Source organism: Nelumbo nucifera, chromosome 1 (genome assembly GCF_055504915.1).
Source record: "Nelumbo nucifera cultivar China Antique chromosome 1, China Antique-T2T, whole genome shotgun sequence".
NCBI lineage: Eukaryota > Viridiplantae > Streptophyta > Magnoliopsida > Proteales > Nelumbonaceae > Nelumbo > Nelumbo nucifera.
In genome coordinates, this window is record NC_142649.1 from 128,683,564 (window position 1) to 128,692,409 (window position 8,846).

General features: G+C 38.0%; 1 long non-coding RNA gene across 2 annotated transcripts in view; it reads right to left on the reverse strand.

Moving 5' to 3' along the window:
- LOC104613164 (uncharacterized) overlaps nucleotides 1-8,294 on the reverse strand; it is a 71,500-nt gene extending 63,206 nt beyond the window's left edge. The window contains exons 1-5 of one of the 2 annotated variants that reach the window (XR_737896.3): nucleotides 7,705-8,294; nucleotides 7,410-7,583; nucleotides 7,025-7,341; nucleotides 6,756-6,923; nucleotides 5,271-5,489 (exon numbers count right to left, since the gene is read on the reverse strand). This is a non-coding gene — a long non-coding RNA (uncharacterized LOC104613164). The remainder of the gene's footprint in view (nucleotides 1-5,270; nucleotides 5,490-6,755; nucleotides 6,924-7,024; nucleotides 7,342-7,409; nucleotides 7,584-7,704) is intronic. The other variant, XR_737897.3, reaches the window with a different exon arrangement.
- Between the last annotated feature and the right edge of the window lie 552 nt (nucleotides 8,295-8,846).

The window sequence follows — 8,846 nt, forward strand, 5'->3', positions numbered from 1 at the left end:
ATCAAATGTCTTACATGCTCAAAAGTTGCCTATTACCTTGTTGTCCATTACCAGTACTACACATGCCTTGAACTGTTTAGTAAGTAACCTTTCCTCCCCAGTCTTTTTTTCTTACTATTTGCCCTCCGGGAGGACAATTGGTAGAGGAGACATGGTCCATATGTCTTTTCAGTGCTTCAATTACTTGGATCCAAATAATTTTAAGTTTTTGTCAGTCAGTGAATTTATGTGTCAAGTGTGTCAACCAAGCAAGAATTGTACAACTTCCTTTTACTTTACATAATAAAAGATCAAACTTTCCTTCTCACATTATGTTTTTTGATGTTTGGGAACCGGTTTATATTCCAATTGAAAATGGCTACAAATACTTTATCTCCCCTATTGACGACTTCTTTCAATATACTTGGTTTTACCCTATGCACTCACATAGGGTAACTTGAATCTCTGTCTGAAATTGGGTGCAGACCATACTTTGAAAATCTTTCACAAGTTTTGGGACTTCTTCTCGTGAGTGCATAGGGTAAACCTGAGTATATCGAGAAAAGTCATTAATAAAAAAGATAAAATATTTGTAGTCATTTTCAGTTAGAATATTAATCTATTCCTAGACATTAGAAAACACAATGTGAAAAAGAAAATTTGATCTTTTATTACATAAAGAAAATGAAGTTCTATAATGCTTGCTTAGTTGATACACTTGACACTTAAAATCACTGACTGACACATACTTGAACAAATCTAGAAACAAGTACTTCAATGATTTAAGAAAGCATATGGCCCAAAGGATGGTAGCACAAAATGACTCGATCTTACTTGACTAACTCAAAGCTCCGAAGACTACAAGGCCATCAGCCATATTCCCTCTACCAATCGTCTTCTTGGAGGCCAAATCCTAAAAAACACAAGAGTGGGGAAGAAAAGTTACTGAACAGTTCAAGGCATGTGTAATACTGCTAATGGACAACAGGTTAATAGGCAACTTTGGAACATGTAAAACATTTAATAATGAAAGACCAAAAGGCAAAGATATAGATCATTGACCAGCAATGGAGAAGGATCCATCAGCTAACCTCATTTTATCTTTGCCAGAGAGAAGGGTGTAGGAAGGAAAAAGGTTGACTTACTAATCATATGGTTGGTAACGGAGGAATTAATTATCCACGGGGATTCCAGGGTATTAGTAGCTACATGGAAACCAGAGGCAAAGTTAATTGAAGAAGAGGCAAACGATGTAGAAGGGGTGCATCCAAAATCTACTTGTCGGATAGCCCTACTATATTGCTCCAAATGGTCATGGAGGGAGTTGATAATATCCTCCTTGAGATTAGAACCTGAGGAAGGCAATTCTGAGAAGAACTCACAGTAAAGAAACCACTATGAGGCTCATGAGATGCAAACTTGGCCAAGGTGAACTTCTAGTTTGGATTCTTGCTCTATTCTTATGTTGATTTCTTACTTAGTTCTTGTGCCCACTTTGGTTTCTTATGCAAATCCAAACATGTCTCACAGGTGTGCCTGGATTTTTGACAAGCTTCGCTAGACATTGGGTGGAATCTGGGTTTTAGAAGAGTAATTAAGGAGTTAAAATTAAATAGTACTTTGTCTCTTCTTAATATCCTTGAAGGAATTTTTCTAGGTCCTACTAAACCTGATAGCATAGCATGGACTTTGTTAGCCTCTGGTATTTTTTCTTGTGCTTCTTGCTTCAAAGCTCTACTCCAGCCATTGGATCAGTTAGGGCATCCTTCTCTAGTAAAAGAAGTTTGGTGTAAACCTATTTCTCTGAAGGTTGGGAGTTTTTGCTAGGAAGCAATCCTAGAAAGAGCCAACACTTGTGATCTCCTTCAAAGAAAGAGGCCTTATAGTTATTTATCTCCTCACTGGTGTGTTCTTTGCAAGGCTAAGGGTGACACTAGTTACCATTTACTAATTTCCTACTCTTTTTCTAATCACATCTGGGAATAGTGTTTATCTTTGTTTTGGTGCAGAGGATTAGGGTTGTTGCATGTTGGACTATTTGGATAGAAAGGAATGGGAAAGTCTTTTTCAAAGAGAGAAAAAAGTCTTCTCAATGTCTTGGAGGTGATTCGGATTAGAGTAGTGTAATGGCAAAAGTCTTTGGATCTGTTTGGCAAAAGATTTCTCAATGGTTAATTTGTTTAGAAATTGGAAGAAAATTGCAAGTTCAGCTCCAACTGTAGACACTTCTCTACCTAATTGGTGTCCTCCTCCCAGTGGTCTTTTCAAATCAAATTTCGATGGAACCAATATGGGTAATCCAAGTCCATCAGGGATTGGGGGTGTTCTAGCAAATGAGGAGGGTGTGGAAGATTCTGAATTTATAGATATTGATCGCCTAGAGTGGTTTGAAAGATTGTGCAAGGCAATGAAAACTGTGAGGTGTTGTTAAAGCAGTGTTGATCACACACTATTCTATAGAAAAAGTGGAGTGTAATTATCAGCACTGATTGTATATGTGGATGACATGGTAGTGATAGGAAATGATTCAAAGGAGACCAAAATACTTATGAAGGTTTTGGCCTCAATGTTTGGGATAAAGGACTTAGGAACTCTAAGGTACTTCCTAGGAATAAAGGTGGCTAGGTCTAGGGAAGGAATTTATATTTGTTAAACAAGGATGCAACTTGCTGTTGTAAGTGAGGACAAATTGGGGTGGGTTTAGGGATTGGGAACAAATGAACGAATACCAAAAAGTGTGACCAAATGGATGAATTAATGAAGGAAATGTATGGATGGATGAATGAAACCATGAATGCATGTATGAATGAAATGCATGAATTCAGTGATGAATGCATGCATGAATGTGAGAATGAATACAAGAAAAATGAATGAATGAATGGTAGAATGCAGATGCATGAATGCACAATGGAATGAATAAATGCTTGATTGAATGAATGAATTAATGTGAATGAAGGAATTGAGGAATTACTTAATGTAGAAATGAATGAATCAATTAGCTAAAGAAGGAAGGAACCACCCATCCAGAATGGAAAGAGGGGCCTTCTAATCAAGCTGCACTTTCTTCTCGTCAGTCAAAGGTGAGGGCGCACAATGAGGTAAGAGTAGATCCTTCATCTCCGATCATCTCTGTTTCTCCTTGGACATCTCTAGTCTCTGTTAATTCCTTAAACAAAGGAAGCTCAGAGGTTGAAGACGAAGGTGTAAGGAAGATAGTCGATGCTTCAAGGGTAAAGAGGTCTGGATCAAAAAGTAAGAAGTGGAGGAGAAGATCGAGGAGGATAAGATGGGAAAGAGTGAAATCAGGGAGGGGAAACAAGGGGGGAGACAGGATTTAATCAAGAAGAAAGTGAAGGGAAAGAAGATAGAAGAGAATCACCACTGAGGAGGAGGAAAGTGGATATAGACAAGTTGATAGAAAGACAGGTAGAGGTTGGCAAGACATTGGGCTTATTCTTCCTAGGAGGAGAAGAGGTTATAGGAAAGGCTATAGAACAGTACAAACAGAACAGAAGGGAAGAGCAAGAAAAAATGGTCAATAACAGAGAATATCAAGAAGGGGGGAGGAGGGTGAAGGGAAGATAATAGGACCACTTGAAGAGGAATAGAGGGGCTGTTGAAGGGAGGGGAGGGGAGAATCAGAAGATGAAGTTAATATCTAGGATTGTGAAGAGGGTTGAGAGATGAGAGGAGAGAGGTGGTTATAAATACTATGAGAAAACACAGTCCTGACGTTGTTTTGTTACAATAAACCAAAATGGAGTCTTTTGATCTGAGGATGAAGAATGAGATACGAGGATCCAACAATGGAGAGTGGGTGAAGTTCGATGTGTTCTTCCTAGGACCAAAACAAGGGCTCAGCCCTTATGTTTTGTATGCTTTCTTTCTTATTTTTCTTCTCATATATATGTTGATTTCTATCTTTTGATATGGGGTTTGTTTATACTTATTTTGTTGCAGATTCTTTTTCTTTTTTTTTTTTGAAGAATCAAGAGAAGAAATTTATTGATAGAAAAAGAAAAAGTGCTGCAATAGGTGATAAGATATCACTAAAGCAACTGAGAAGCCCCATGTGGAGTCTCTTCAATTTCCTTCAACTCCTAGTCACTAACCGATGTTGATTGGCTTCCTTCCCTTCTACGTGAAACCCCGCCATGGATGATGTCATCGTCTTCTTCCTTGGAACACTTCCTCCACCAAGTCGATTCAACTTCCAAAAGAATCCGCACCTTAATCCAAACACCATCGACCAGCATCTTTATGCATTTGGGAACCTCTTCATGTTTGAGGCCCTCTATTCTCACTCTCGCTACGTGAAGGTTACGGAGGTTGCATGCTGCCAGAACTCCACCCAAGGAATGAATTAAGTTTTACAAGATTTCTTCCTCCCAATACTTAAACCGAAGCCCTACAAGCTGAACCTCTAGAGCTCTTTCAGTGATAAGCCTTTGGTTGCACGACACGTACCATTTCTCCACCCTTATCTGCCTTAGAATCATCGAAGGGTTTAACTCTCACAGTACCTTTCAATTTGAAATTCTCAGTGACCACCTTCATGACCCTTCCCCAATCTGTTACTTTTGTGGTTGATGTCAGAATTGCAGCCTTCTTCCAGTCGCCCTTCTCTACATTTAAGACCATATTTCGATCTCTGAAGTCACTACTTACCATAGCTTGGTGACCTTCGATAGTTGGCATCCAAAGTGAATCCCTCTTTCCACTAGGTTCCTCGATCCACTAACTCACCAGTTAACACCATTGTAAGAAGAGTAACCTCGAGGAATCAACTTTTGTGGGGTATCTCCTTTCCTAGTTGATTATTTACTCGTATAGTATAAGGGACTCATCTGTGGATATTGCATGCTCCAAAGTTGTCTTTGCAAGTCTGAACACTGAATTTAGAGATATTTCCTAGTAATATTTGCTAGAAAAGAAGAACACAAAGATCTAGGGAACAAGAGCAATTAATATAAGTTGTGCTACCTAGATATATATACATGCATTGTGTACCTAATCAGACACTATATTTTACCCAATAGAACACCAGAAACTGCATGGACACTTGTAGAGTATATTTCGTAGCATTTACACTTCTAAAATGTTTAAAACATGCCATTCTAAAAAGATATTATAAAAACTCTCTACACATAAGAAGCAAATATCATAATTGACCTATCTCCTAAGCTAGACTAAGAATTATTTCATGCCGCTTCAATGTAAAATATGCCAATAAATATCAAAATTATAACTGAAAAGAGACATCTTTATAAGAACAAGATGTGCAAACTTACATTCACCAACAAGGGCAGTTAATTGTGCTATCTCTTGAGCTAGAACAAGAATTATTTCAGTAGGATGTCCAACAGAGCAGCCTAACAATTACATCATCAAAATTTGATGAATACTCCCCAGAGGTAGATAGAGCAATGTCAGGCAACTGGAGAGAAAATGCAGGCACCCAATTCTTGTATACAAGTAGGAATTGCTTGAGGAAGATGTGAAATAATTTCCTATTTTCAGCCAAACATGCTAAATTAGCAATTATTTTAACAAATTCAAAAGCATCATACAAATTATGTTCTGTTAACATTCAGTTTGCAAATATTATCAACATATAGTTATTTATCACATATCTGAAGACAATAAAAAAAAATCAACAGAAATAAAGAAAAAAAAGCCTTGCTTCCAGTTGTAAAACATGGGATACCCAAAATACAAAGAGAAAACTACCTGGAACTAAACCATTGCATACCCATTTTTTTATCATTTTGGTCTTTCTACCAAGGGAAAAATTATGCAAGGTTGTTTGCTTCTAGCTACAATTTTTTTTTTTGCTTGAAAAGTAAAAAAAGAAAATTTCATTAAAATAAAAGAGAGTACAATCTGGATAGGTGACAAGATAGCACCTAAACAACCAAAAAACTTTACACAAACATTACAAATTTAATTTTCCAGATTACAATTTCGAATCCCCTCCACCTCCCATAAACTTCCCCCCAAATCTTCTCTCTAAAGCTGAGAGAACTCTAGCAAAATTAAGACCCAATCTGCAACGGATTTACCCACAGCTGCCACTAATTTATCCAGCTTCCGTTCCTTATCTTCAAAGATTCTTCTATTTCCTTCTTTCCATATGTTCCAATAGATGATATTTTGTTCCATTGGACACTTACCTATATGGCCCCGTTCACTTTTTGGTAAGTCACACACCTGGGTAAATGCACTTACCCATGTTCTTTCCTTTTTATTTTTAATAAACTTTTTCTTGATTCTTCAAAAAAAAAATTGAGCTAACAAAGTTTTCCTCTCAAACTAATTTTATCTTCCTATTACCCATGTAAACAAGGCATTTTTTAAAATATTGAGTTTCAATTCATGCAAACATCGCCTTTCATATATATTTGAGAATGGATTAGGCATATGGGCAATAGCTATTAAAAACTCCAAATTCCAGGAACTCCTATACATTAACTGTACAAAAAAAAACAAAAGAGAAAGTATTTAAAAAGAATGGAAGAAACACAAAAGTAAGGTGGACAAGGGCACTACAAAACTACCCCCACAAATTCTGTCCTCATATCATTTAACACCATATGAGGAGCTTAGAGAACAAAGGAGTTTTTTTTTCAAGAGTAAATTTCATTAAAAAAGAAAGCAAGGGATTACAATTAAAATGTGATAAAACATCACCCTAAAACAAAAACTAGTGACAGGACCAAAATATTCTTGAAAACTGAAAAGAACTAACGACTGAAACAGCATGTATACATACTTACCCTTCAATGAAGTCCTGCGTGCCAATATTGACTACTGTACACCCAATAGCCTTAGCAGAATCGAGGCATAGTGTAAGATTTTCATTCCTTTCCCAAGGGTTCAGCACCCTTTTAGTATTGATTGCTCGTTCATCAGTGGTCCCAGGGACTTCCACATTGATAAGTTTACTACATCAAAGAATATGCCTTCAGATTACAAAGCCCCAAAACCAAGAAAGAAAACCATCTCCAAATTCAAATTAAAGCAAAGGGCTTAACAGAGAAATCACCATAGAAGAACGCCATCCTTTACAATCTCGAAGAGATCATTAGTGGAAGGATCTATATGAAGGTATCTCTTCAAGAACTGATCTTCTGCTAGGTAGTTGTTTATATAAGAAACATAGGACGTTTTCTCAGATCCACTGATGGTGTGAAGCAATGTCACCGTAGCAGCCTTCAGAAATGCAGTCGAAATCTTTGCTCCGCTACCAATTCTAGCATTAACATGCGATTGCAGTTTCAAATAGACGTGTAACGATATGATTTTCTCACTCTACTTAAAATCCTTAATCCCAGTACCAATTTCTCAACCCAAAACCATAAACTGCAAAAAAAATGAATTCAAATTCAACGGTTACGCATTCAAACTGCAGATCCTATAATAGTACTCACCCGAAGGAAGACTTCAAAATCCTCTACCTCCTCATCCATGTCCCGATACGATTCGAGCAAACACGCAGCCCTCTCTTCAACAGTCAAAGACTCTCCAACGGTTTTCAGCTTCGACGTCCTGGAAGACAAGTGTCCGATTGTCACTTGCCCGAGCTCCCTCCTCATTGAGAGGAACTGCAGAAACCAGTCGCCAATGTTGCAGGTTCAAATGCAAGATCAAGAAAACAGACAAAACATCGAGGTAACCCACAAACAAGAAAGTTACTTGGGTTTTAGGGTTTTGAGGATTACTTACATATGAATTCAAGCTGCTAAGCTCCACCTGAATGAACTGGCTCTGGAGCCATGGATCGCCATTCGCAGGTAAGTCTGAGAAAATCGAGTGGTTTTGTTCTCTGTTTTCTCTTTTCTAGAAGCATGATATCGAGCTCTTCTCTGAATGGAAAACACCAACTCTTATATAGAAATTACTCGATGATCTCTTGCTCTCATATTGATTGGTAAGGATTTAGACCGTTACGAAATCAATTTAAATGACAGGGTAAACCGTATCAAAGATCGCAGACTAACTACCACGATTCTTACAACGGCACCAACTCTTATATAGAAATTACTCGATGATCTCTTGCTCTCAGGTCGATTGGTAAGGATTTAGACCGTTACGAAATCAATTTAAACGAAAGGGTAAAGCGTATCAAAGATCGCAGACTAACTACCACGATTCTTACAATGGTATATTTAAAATTCTAACAGAAATCATCGAGCGGTGGTGGCCTTCGAGAATTACCACGTCCTTCACCTCCATCTAAAGCAGCCAAACAGAAAAAAAAGAACGGAGTGGGGAGAGGGAATTTTCAGAACGTCCGAAACCTGTTCATGGGCCGGACTCGACCTTGGCTTTTGTCAATATTATAATGGGCCGGTGGAAATTCAAGCCCGAGATAGTGTAAAATTGGGCTCGAATCCCGGATTGTGAAAGTCCACGTTCTGTGCACCCGTGGGTTCACTAGATACGTAAACCTGCCAACCAGAAGCGATCACATCGGCATTTCGAAAAAACACTAATTTTAATGGATATAATCGGTTCAACCACCCGCAAAAAGACAAAACTTAAAAATAGGGCTTCTTTCAAAAGTTTTAAGGTCATTCAAACTCTCCCCTCCCTATCTCTTGTTCTCATCTCCTTCGAGCCCCAACCCAAGAATTCCGCTGGCCACTCACCACAAACTGGCGCCCTTTGACTGCGGAACAAAATAGTGAGAGGGGATTTTGAAAACGTTCGAATATAAAAGAGGGACTCTATCAGAATACAAGGTATGATTTGAGAATAATATGACGAAAGTGACCCTTACATAACCGTTTAATTTATATGACAAGTAGGGGTGTACATTCGGTTTGGTTCGGTTCAAACCGATGACCTAACCCACTATTCAAATT